Source organism: Rutidosis leptorrhynchoides, chromosome 11 (assembly GCF_046630445.1).
Source record: "Rutidosis leptorrhynchoides isolate AG116_Rl617_1_P2 chromosome 11, CSIRO_AGI_Rlap_v1, whole genome shotgun sequence".
NCBI lineage: Eukaryota > Viridiplantae > Streptophyta > Magnoliopsida > Asterales > Asteraceae > Rutidosis > Rutidosis leptorrhynchoides.
Genome location: NC_092343.1, coordinates 132,286,228 through 132,298,736, shown reverse-complemented (window position 1 = coordinate 132,298,736; position 12,509 = coordinate 132,286,228).

The following is a 12,509-nucleotide window of genomic DNA, read 5'->3' as shown; positions in this document are numbered from 1 at the left end:
CTTGGAAGTATTCTTGATTTTATGAAACTAGAACTTTTGGAATATGAAGAACACTTAGAACTTGAAGATAGAACTTGAGAGAGATCAATTAGATGAAGAAAATTGAAGAATGAAAGTGTTTGTAGGTGTTTTTGGTCGTTGGTGTATGGATTAGATATAAAGGATATGTAATTTTGTTTTCATGTAAATAAGTCATGAATGATTACTCATATTTTTGTAATTTTATGAGATATTTCATGCTAGTTGCCAAATGATGGTTCCCACATGTGTTAGGTGACTTACATGGGCTTCTAAGAGCTGATCATTGGAGTGTATATACCAATAGTACGTACATCTAAAAGCTGTGTATTGTACGAGTACGAATACGGGTGCATATGAGTAGAATTGTTGATGAAACTGAACGAGGATGTAATTGTAAGCATTTTTGTTAAGTAGAAGTATTTTTATAAGTGTCTTGAAGTATTTCAAAAGTTTATGAATACATATTAAAACACTACATGTATATACATTTTAACTGAGTCGTTAAGTCATCGTTAGTTGTTACATGTAAGTGTTGTTTTGAAACCTTTAGGTTAACGATCTTGTTAAATGTTGTTAACCCAATGTTTATAATATCAAATGAGATTTTAAATTATTATATTATCATGATATTATGATGTATAAATATCTCTTAATATGATATATATACATTAAATGTCGTTACAACGATAATCGTTACATATATGTCTCGTTTCAAAATCATTAAGTTAGTAGTCTTGTTTTTACATATGTAGTTCATTGTTAATATACTTAATGATATGTTTACTTATCATAATATCATGTTAACTATATATATATCCATATATATGTCATCATATAGTTTTTACAAGTTTTAACGTTCGTGAATCACCGGTCAACTTGGGTGGTCAATTGTCTATATGAAACCTATTTCAATTAATCAAGTCTTAACAAGTTTGATTGCTTAACATTTTGGAAACACTTAATCATGTAAATAACAATTTCATTTAATATATATATATATATATATAAACATGGAAAAGTTCGGGTCACTACAGTACCTACCTGTTAAATAAATTTCGTCCCGAAATTTTAAGCAGTTGGAGGTGTTGACGTATCTTCTGGAAATAACTGTGGGTATTTCTTCTTCATCTGATCTTCACGCTCCCAGGTGAACTCGGGTCCTCTACGAGCATTCCATCGAACCTTAACAATCGGTATCTTGTTTTGTTTAAGTCTCTTAACCTCACGATCCATTATTTCGACGGGTTCTTCAATGAATTGAAGTTTTTCATTGATTTGGATTTCGTCCAACGGAATAGTGAGATCTTCTTTAGAAAAACATTTCTTCAAATTTGAGACGTGGAAAGTGTTATGTACAGCCGCGAGTTGTTGAGGTAGCTCCAGTTGGTAAGCTACTGGTCCGACACAATCTATAATCTTGAATGGTCCAATGTACCTTGGATTTAGTTTCCCCCGTTTACCAAATCGAACAACGCCTTTCCAAGGTGAAACCTTAAGCATGACCATTTCTCCAATTTCAAACTCTATATCTTTTCTTTTACTGTCCGCGTAGCTCTTTTGTCGACTCTTGGCGGTTTTCAATCTTTGTTGAATTTGGATGATTTTCTCGGTAGTTTCTTGTATTATCTCCGGACCCGTAATCTGTCTATCCCCCACTTCACTCCAAAAAATCGGAGACCTGCACTTTCTACCATAAAGTGCTTCAAACGGCGCCATCTCAATGCTTGAATGGTAGCTGTTGTTGTAGGAAAATTCTGCTAACGGTAGATGTCGATCCCAACTGTTTCCGAAATCAATAACACAAGCTCGTAGCATGTCTTCAAGCGTTTGTATCGTCCTTTCGCTCTGCCCATCAGTTTGTGGATGATAGGCAGTACTCATGTCTAGACGAGTTCCCAATGCTTGCTGTAATGTCTGCCAGAATCTTGAAATAAATCTGCCATCCCTATCAGAGATAATAGAGATTGGTATTCCATGTCTGGAGACGACTTCCTTCAAATACAGTCGTGCTAACTTCTCCATCTTGTCATCTTCTCTTATTGACAGGAAGTGTGCTGATTTGGTAAGACGATCAACTATTACCCAAATAGTATCAAAACCACTTGCAGTCCTTGGCAATTTAGTCATGAAATCCATGGTAATATTTTCCCATTTCCATTCCTAGATTTCGGGTTGTTGAAGTAGACCTGATGGTTTCTGATGCTCAGCTTTGACCTTAGAACACGTCAAACATTCTCCTACGTATTTAGCAACATCGGCTTTCATACCCGGCCACCAAAAATGTTTCTTGAGATCCTTGTACATCTTCCCCGTTCCAGGATGTATTGAGTATCTGGTTTTATGAGCTTCTCTAAGTACCATTTCTCTCATATCTCCAAATTTTGGTACCCAAATCCTTTCAGCCCTATACCGGGTTCCGTCTTCCCGAAAATTAAGATGCTTCTCTGATCCTTTAGGTATTTCATCCTTTAAATTTCCCTCTTTTAAAACTCCTTGTTGCGCCTCCTTTATATGAGTAGTAAGGTTATTGTGAATCATTATATTCATAGATTTTACTCGAATGGGTTCTCTGTCCTTCCTGCTCAAGGCGTCGGCTACCACATTTGCCTTCCCCGAGTGGTAACGAATCTCAAAGTCGTAATCATTCAACAATTCAATCCACCTACGCTGCCTCATATTCAGTTGTTTCTGATTAAATATGTGTTGAAGACTTTTGTGGTCGGTATATATAATAATTTTGACCCCATATAAGTAGTGCCTCCAAGTCTTTAATGCAAAAACAACCGCGCCTAATTCCAAATCATGCGTCGTATAATTTTGCTCGTGAATCTTCAATTGTCTAGACGCATAAGCAATCATCTTCATCCGTTGCATTAATACACAACCGAGACCTTGCTTTGATGCGTCACAATAAATCACAAAATCCTCATTCCCTTCAGGCAATGACAATATAGGTGCCGTAGTTAGCTTTTTCTTCAATAATTGAAACGCCTTCTCTTGTTCATCCTTCCATTCAAATTTCTTCCCTTTATGCGTTAATGCAGTCAAGGGTTTTGCTATTTTGGAGAAATCTTGGATGAATCTTCTGTAGTAACCAGCAAATCCTAAAAATTGATGTATATGCTTCGGAGTTTTTGGGGTTTCCCACTTTTCAACGGTTTCGATCTTTGTCGGGTCTACCTGGATACCTTCTTTGTTCACTATGTGACCGAGGAATTGAACTTCTTCCAACCAAAATGAACACTTTGAAAACTTAGCGTACAGTTTTTCTTTCCTCAATACTTCTAGCACTTTTCTCAAATGTTCTTCGTGCTCTTGATTATTCTTTGAGTAAATAAGTATGTCATCGATGAAAACAATGACAAACTTGTCAAGATATGGCCCACACACTCGGTTCATAAGGTCCATGAACACATCTGGTGCGTTAGTCAATCCAAACGGCATAACCATAAACTCGTAATGACAATAACGCGTCCTAAAAGCAGTTTTTGGAATATCATCCTCCTTTACTCGCATTTGATGATATCCAGAACGTAAATCGATCTTCTAATAAACCGACGAGCCTTGTAGTTGATTAAATAAGTCGTCAATTCTCGGCAGTGGATAACGGTTTTTGATGGTAAGTTTGTTCAACTCTCTGTAGTCAATACACAACCTAAATGTACCATCCTTCTTCTTGACAAACAAAACAGGAGCTCCCCATGGTGATGTGCTTGGTCGAATGAAACTACGTTCTAATAGTTCTTGCAGTTGGCTTTGCAGTTCTTTCATCTCGCTGGGTACGAGTCTATAAGGAGCACGAGCTATTGGTGCAGCTCCTGGTACAAGATCTATTTGAAATTCAACAGATCGATGTGGAGGTAGTCCCGGTAATTCTTTCGGAAATACATCGGGAAATTCTTTTGCGACGGGAACATCATTGATGCTCTTTTCTTCAGTTTGTACTTTCTCGACGTGTGCTAGAACAGCATAACAACCTTTTCTTATTAGTTTTTGTGCCTTCAAATTACTAATAAGATGTAGCTTCATGTTGCCCTTTTCTCCGTACACCATTAAGGGTTCTCCTTCTTCTCGTACAATGCGAATTGCATTTTTATAACATACGATCTCTGCTTTCACCTTCTTTAGCCAGTCCATGCCAACTATTACATCAAAACTCCCTAACTCTACTGGTATCAAATCAATCTTAAATATTTCGCTACCCAGTTTAATTTCTCGATTCCGGCATATATTATCTGCTGAAATTAATTTACCGTTTGCTAATTCGAGTAAAAATTTACTATCCAACGGCGTCAATGGACAACTTAATTTAGCACAGAAATCTCTACTCATATAGCTTCTATCCGCACCCGAATCAAATAAAACGTAAGCAGATTTATTGTCAATAAGAAACGTACCCGTAACAAGCTCTGGGTCTTCCTGTGCCTCTGCCGCATTGATATTGAAAACTCTTCCGCGGCCTTGTCCATTCGTGTTCTCCTGGTTCGGGAAATTTCTAATAATGTGGCCCGGTTTTCCACATTTATAACAAACTACATTGGCATAACTTGCTCCGACACTAGTTGCTCCGCCATTACTCATTCCGACACCATTTGTTCCTTTCATTCTGTTAACCCCTGGTCCGTAGACCTCACACTTCGCCGCGCTATGACCATTTCTTTTACACTTGTTGCAAAATTTAGTGCAGAACCCCGAGTGATACTTTTCACACCTTTGGCAAAGCTGCTTCTGATTGTTGTTGTTGTTGTTGTGGTTGTTATTGTTGTTGGGATGATTGTTGTAGTTGTTGTTGTTGTTGTTGTTGTTGTTGTTGTTGTTGTTGGGCCGTTTGTTGTAGTTGCAATTGATGTTGCGATTGTTGGGATAATTGTTGCGATTATTATTGTAATTGCTGTTATTGTTGTATTGGTGATTCTTATCACCATTTTCCTCCCACTTTCTTTTGACTTGCTTCACATTGGCCTCTTCAGCCGTCTGTTCTTTAATTCTTTCCTCAATCTGGTTCACTAGTTTGTGAGCCATTTTACATGCCTGTTGTATGGAGGCGGGCTCATGTGAACTTATATCTTCTTGGATTCTTTCCGGTAATCCTTTCACAAACGCGTCGATCTTCTCTTCCTCATCTTCGAACGCTCCCGGACACAATAGGCACAATTCTGGGAATCGTCTTTGGTACGTGGTAATATCAAATCCTTGGGTTCGTAACCCTCTAAGTTCTGTCTTGAGCTTATTGACCTCGGTTCTGGGACGGTACTTCTCGTTCATCAAGTGCTTGAATGCTGACCACGGTAGTGCATACGCATCATCTTGTCCCACTTGCTCTAGATAGGTATTCCACCATGTTAACGCAGAACCTGTGAAGGTATGTGTAGCGTACTTCACTTTGTACTCTTCAGTACACTTACTTATGGCAAACACCGATTCGACCTTCTTGGTCCACCGTTTAAATCCGATCAGTCCTTCGGTTCCATCAAATTCCAAAGGTTTGCAGGCAGTGAATTCTTTGTAGGTGCATCCTACACGATTTCCTGTACTGCTAGATCCAAGGTTATTGTTGGTATGTAGTGCAGACTGTACTACGACTATGTTTGAAGCTAGAAAAGTACGGAATTCCTCTTCATTCATATTCACGGTGTGTCGAGTAGTCGGTGCCATTTCCTTCAAAATAGTCAAATGGAACAAGTTAATCATACAGAATATTAAGAGTAGTTAATAGTATTTCGTAGTATAATATGAACTCATTTATAAAAGCTTTTTCTTCATATTAGCGTTTTATAAGTTTAAATTCGGGTAGTACCTACCCGTTAAGTTCATACTTAGTAGCTAATATACAATTCAACTACTACAATTCTATATGAAAAACTGATTATAATAATATTTCGCGTTCAAACTTTTATACAATATTTTACAAACTTACAATACCGCTTATTTTACATAAAGCATGAAATATAGCACACAATAACTTTCATACAAGATAGTTGTGAAGATAATTCTAGCTAGTACACAAGTCGTTCAGCAAAGGCAATAAAGACACGTAATTCATACGTCCAGAAACAAGTCATGCATTCTGGTTTTACTAGGACTACTTCCCATCCTTGGTCTTGTGGAACATAACCGTTATGGCCGTTGATAAGACAGCGTGCTGTAACGTCGTCAAAGGGACGAGGGTTACGTAATGTCCAACAGTCCCGTAACAATCTAAAAACCTCATTTCTTACCCCAATTACCGACTCCGTTACTTGTGGGAACGTTTTGTTTAATAGTTGTAGCCCGATGTTCTTGTTCTCACTTTGGTGAGAAGCGAACATTACTAACCCGTAAGCATAGCATGCTTCTTTATGTTGCATGTTAGCCGCTTTTTCAAAATCATGAAGTCCTATATTCGGATACATTGAGTCAAAATAATTTCTTAACCCGTTGCGTAAAATAGCATTTGGGTTCCCCGCAATATTTGCGTCAAAGTAAACACATCGTAACTTATGGGTTTCCCAATGTGATATCCCCCATCTTTCAAACGAAAGTCTCTTATAAACCAAGACATTCTTGGAACGTTCTTCGAATGTCTTACAAACTGATTTCCCCGTAAATAGTTGTGCCGAAGAATTCTGACCGACTCTAGACAAGATTTCATCAATCATGTCTCCGGGTAGGTCTCTTAAAATATTAGGTTGTCTATCCATTTTGTGTTTTTTAAACTGTAAAATAGACAAGAGTTAGATTCATAAAAAAAAATTACTTATTAATACAAGCAATTTTTACATATATCATAAAGCATAAGCACACTATATTACATATATTACACAACACGAATACAACTATCTTATTTCGACTCGCTCGTTTCTTCTTCTTCGGTTTTGGTTCGTTTTGCCAAGTTTCTAGGGATATATGATGTTCCCCTAATACGAGCCGTCGTTTTCCACATTGGTTTAGAAAAACCTGGTGGTTTAGAGGTTCCCGGGTCATTGTTACAACTTAAGGGCTTCGGGGGTTGACGATACATATAAAGTTCATCGGGGTTGGAATTAGATTTCTCTATTTTTATACCCTTTCCCTTATTATTTTCTTTTGCCTTTTTTAATTCAGTTGGGGTAATTTCTATAACATCATCGGAATTCTCGTCGGAATCCGATTCATCGGAGAATTGGTAATCCTCCCAATATTTTGTTTCCTTGGCGGAAACACCATTGACCATAATTAACCTTGGTCGGTTTGTTGAGGATTTTCTTTTACTTAACCGTTTTATTATTTTCCCCACCGGTTCTATTTCCTCCTCCGGTTCCTCCTCTTCCGGTTCTGATTCTTCTTTCGGTTCTTCTTCGGGAACTTGTGAATTAGTCCAATATATATTCGACTCTTCGTTATTATTAGATGAGTCAATGGGATTTGTGCTAGAGGTAGACATCTATCACACAATATCAAACATGTTAAGAGATTAATATATCACATAATATATACATGTTAATAATATATAGTTTCCAACAAAAATGTTAAGCAATCATTTTTAAAGAAAACACGGTCGAAGTCCAGACTCACTAATGCATCCTAACAAACTCGATAAGACACACTAATGCAAAATTTTGGTTCTCTAAGACCAACGCTCGGATACCAACTGAAATGTTCCGTTCTTATTGATTAAAAACGTTCCATATTAATTGATTTCGTTGCGAGGTTTTGACCTCTATATGAGACGTTTTTCAAAGACTGCATTCATTTTTAAAACAAACCATAACCTTTATTTCATAAATAAAGGTTTAAAAAGCTTTACGTAGATTATCAAATAATGATAATCTAAAATACCCTGTTTACACACGACAATTACATAATGGTTTACAATACAAATATGTTACATCGAAATCAGTTTCTTGAATGCAGTTTTTACACAATATCGTACAAACATGGACTCCAAATCTTGTCCTTATTTTAGTATGCAACAGCGGAAGCTCTTAGTATTCACCTGAGAATAAACATGCTTTAAACGTCAACAAAAATGTTGGTGAGTTATAGGTTTAACCTATATATATCAAATCGTAACAATAGACCACAAGATTTCATATTTCAATACACATCCCATACATAGAGATAAAAATCATTCATATGGTGAACACCTGGTAACCGACATTAACAAGATGCATATTTAAGAATATCCCCATCATTCCGGGACGCCCTTCGGATATGATATAAATTTCAAAGTACTAAAGCATCCGGTACTTTGGATGGGGTTTGTTAGGCCCAATAGATCTATCTTTAGAGTTCGCGTCAATTAGGGTGTCTGTTCCCTAATTCTTAGATTACCAGACTTAATAAAAAGGGGCATATTCGATTTCGATCATTCAACCATATAATGTAGTTTCAATTACTTGTGTCTATTTCGTAAAACAGTTATAAAAACAGCGCATGTATTCTCAGTCCCAAAAATATATATTGCAAAAGCATTTAAAAAGGGATTAATGAAACTCACTTTCACAGATTTTTTTACTTCGTCGGGAAGTAAGACTTGGCCACTGGTCGATTCAAGAACCTATAACAAATATGTACATATATATCAAAGTATGTTCAAAATATATTTACAACACTTTTAATACATTTTGATGTTTTAAGTTTATTAAGTCAGCTGTCCTCGTTAGTAACCTACAACTAGTTTTCCACAGTTAGATGTACAGAAATAAATTGATATATATTATCATGAATCAATCCACGACCCAGTGTATACGTATCTCAGTATTGATCACAACTCAAACTATATATATATTTTGGAATCAACCTCAACCCTGTATAGCTAACTCCAACATTCACATATAGAGTGTCTATGGTTGTTCCGAAATATATATAGATGTGTCGACATGATAGGTCGAAACATTGTATACGTGTCTATGGTATCTCAAGATTACATAATATACAATACAAGTTGATTAAGTTATGGTTGGAATAGATTTGTTACCAATTTTCACGTAGCTAAAATGAGAAAAATTATCCAATCTTGTTTTACCCATTACTTCTTCATTTTAAATCCGTTTTGAGTGAATCAAATTGCTATGGTTTCATATTAAACTCTATTTTATGAATCTAAATAGAAAAAGTATAGGTTTATAGTCGGAAAAATAAGTTACAAGTCGTTTTTGTAAAGGTAGTCATTTCAGTCGAAAGAACGACGTCTAGATGACCATTTTAGAAAACATACTTCCACTTTGAGTTTAACCATAATTTTTGGATATAGTTTCATGTTCATAATAAAAATAATTTTCCTAGAATAACAACTTTTAAATCAAAGTTTATCATAGTTTTTAATTAACTAACCCAAAACAGCCCGCGGTGTTACTACGACGGCGTAAATCCAGTTTTACGGTGTTTTTCGTGTTTCCAGGTTTTAAATCATTAAGTTAGCATATCATATAGATATAGAACATGTATTTATTTGATTTTAAAAGTCAAGTTAGAAGGATTAACTTTTATTTGTGAACAAGTTTAGAATTAACTAAACTATGTTCTAGTGATTACAAGTTTAAACCTTCGAATAAGATAGCTTTATATGTATGAATCGAATGATGTTATGAACATCATTACTACCTCAAGTTCCTTGGATAAACCTACTGGAAATGAGAAAAATAGATCTAGCTTCAAAGGATCCTTGGATGGCTTGAAAGTTCTTGAAGCAGAATCATGACACGAAAACAATTTCAAGTAAGATTTCCACTCGAAATAAGATTGTTATAGTTATAGAAATTGAATTAAAGTTTGAATATGATTATTACCTTGTATTAGAAAGATAACCTACTGTAAGTAACAAAGGTTTCTTGATCTTGGATGATTACTTGGAATGGATTTAGAAAACTTGGAAGTAAACTTGCAATCTTGGAAGTATTCTTGATTTTATGAAACTAGAACTTTTGGAATTTATGAAGAACACTTAGAACTTGAAGATAGAACTTGAGAGAGATCAACTAGATGAAGAAAATTGAAGAATTAAAGTGTTTGTAGGTGTTTTTGGTCGTTGGTGTATGGATTAGATATAAAGGATATGTAATTTTGTTTTCATGTAAATAAGTCATGAATGATTACTCATATTTTTGTAATTTTATGAGATATTTCTTGCTAGTTGCCAAATGATGGTTCCCACATGTGTTAGGTGACTCACATGGGCTGCTAAGAGCTGATCATTGGAGTGTATATACCAATAGTACCTACATCTAAAAGCTGTATATTGTACGAGTACGAATACGGGTGCATACGAGTAGAATTGTTGATGAAACTGAACGAGGATGTAATTGTAAGCATTTTTGTTAAGTAGAAGTATTTTGATAAGTGTCTTGAAGTATTTCAAAAGTTTATGAATACATATTAAAACACTACATGTATATACATTTTAACTGAGTCGTTAAGTCATCGTTAGTCGTTACATGTATGTGTTGTTTTGAAACCTTTAGGTTAACGATCTTGTTAAATGTTGTTAACCCAATGTTTATAATATCAAATGAGATTTTAAATTATTATATTATCATGATATTATGATGTATAAATATCTCTTAATATGATATATATACATTAAATGTCGTTACAACGATAATCGTTACATATATGTCTCGTTTCAAAATCATTAAGTTAGTAGTCTTGTTTTTACATATGTAGTTCATTGTTAATATACTTAATGATATGTTTACTTATCATAATATCATGTTAACTATATATATATCCATATATATGTCTTCATATAGTTTTTACAAGTTTTAACGTTCGTGAATCACCGGTCAACTTGGGTGCTCAATTGTCTATATGAAACCTATTTCAATTAATCAAGTATTAACAAGTTTAATTGCTTAACATGTTGGAAACACTTAATCATGTAAATAACAATTTCATTTAATATATATATAAACATGGAAAAGTCCGGGTCACTACATGATTCACAAGTTCCCGAAGAGAAACCGGAAGAAGAGTCGGAACCAGAAGAAGAATCGGAACCGGAAGAAGAAATAGAACCGGTGGGGGAAATAATAAAACGGTTAAGTAAAAGAGAATCCGCAACCAACCGACCAAGGTTAATTATGGTCAATGGTGTTTCCGCCAAGGAAGCAAAATATTGGGAGGATTACCAATTCTCCGATGAATCGGATTCCGACGAGAATTCCGATGATGTTATAGAAATTACCCCAACTGAATTTAAAATGGAAAAAGAAAATAATAAGGGAAAGGGCATAAAAATAGAGAAATCTAATTCCAACCCCGATGAACTTTATATGTATCGTCAACCCCCGAAGTCCTTAAGTTGTAACAATGACCCGGGAACCTCTAAACCACCAGGTTTTTCTAAACCAATGTGGAAAACGACGGCTCGTATTAGGGGAACATCATATATCCCTAGAAACTTGGCAAAACGAACCAAAACCGAAGAAGAAGAAATGAGCGAGTTGGAATAAGATAGTTGTATTCGTGTGGTGTTATATATGTAATATAGTGTGCTTATGCTTTATGATATATGTAAAAATTGCTTGTATTAATAAGTATTTTTTTATGAATCTAACTCTTGTCTATTTTAGAGTATAAAAACACAAAAATGGATAGACAACCCAATATTTTAAGAGTCCTACCCGGAGACATGATTGATGAAATCTTGTCTAGAGTCGGTTAGAATTCCTCGGCACAACTATTTAAGGCGAGATCAGTTTGTAAGACATTCGAAGAACGTTCCAAGAATGCCTTGGTTTATAAAAGGCTTTCGTTCGAAAGATGGGGGATATCACATTGGGAAATCCATAAGTTACGATGTGTTTACTTTGACGCATATATTGCGGGGAACCCAAATGCTATTTTACGCAACGGGTTAAGAAATTATTTTGACTCAATATATCCGAATATTGGACTTCGTGATTTAGAAAAAGCGGCTAACATGCAACATAAAGAAGCATGTTATGCTTACGGATTAGTAATGTTCGCTTCTCACCAAAGTGAGAACAAGAACATCGGGCTACAACTATTAAACAAAACGTTCCTACAAGTGACGGAGTCGGTAATTGGGGTAAGAAATGAGGTTTTTAGATTGTTACGGGACTGTTGGACATTACGTAACCCTCGTCCCTTTGACGACGTTACAACACACTGTCTTATCAATGGCCATAACAGTTATGTTCCACAAGACCAAGGATGGGAAGTAGTCCTAGTAAAACCAGAATGCATGACTTGTTTCTGGACGTATGAATTACGTGTCTTTATTGCCTTTGCTGAACGACTTGTGTACTAGCTAGAATTATCTTCACAACCATCTTGTATCAAATTTATTGTGTGCTATATTTCATGCTATATGTAAAATAAGCGGTATTGTAAGTTTGTAAAATATTGTGTAAAAGTTTGAACGCGAAATATTATTATAATCAGTTTTTCATATAGAATTGTAGTAGTTGAATTGTATATTAGCTACTAAGTATGATCTTAACGGGTAGGTACTACCCGAATTTAAACTTATAAAATGCTAATATGAAGAAAAAGCTTTTATAAAT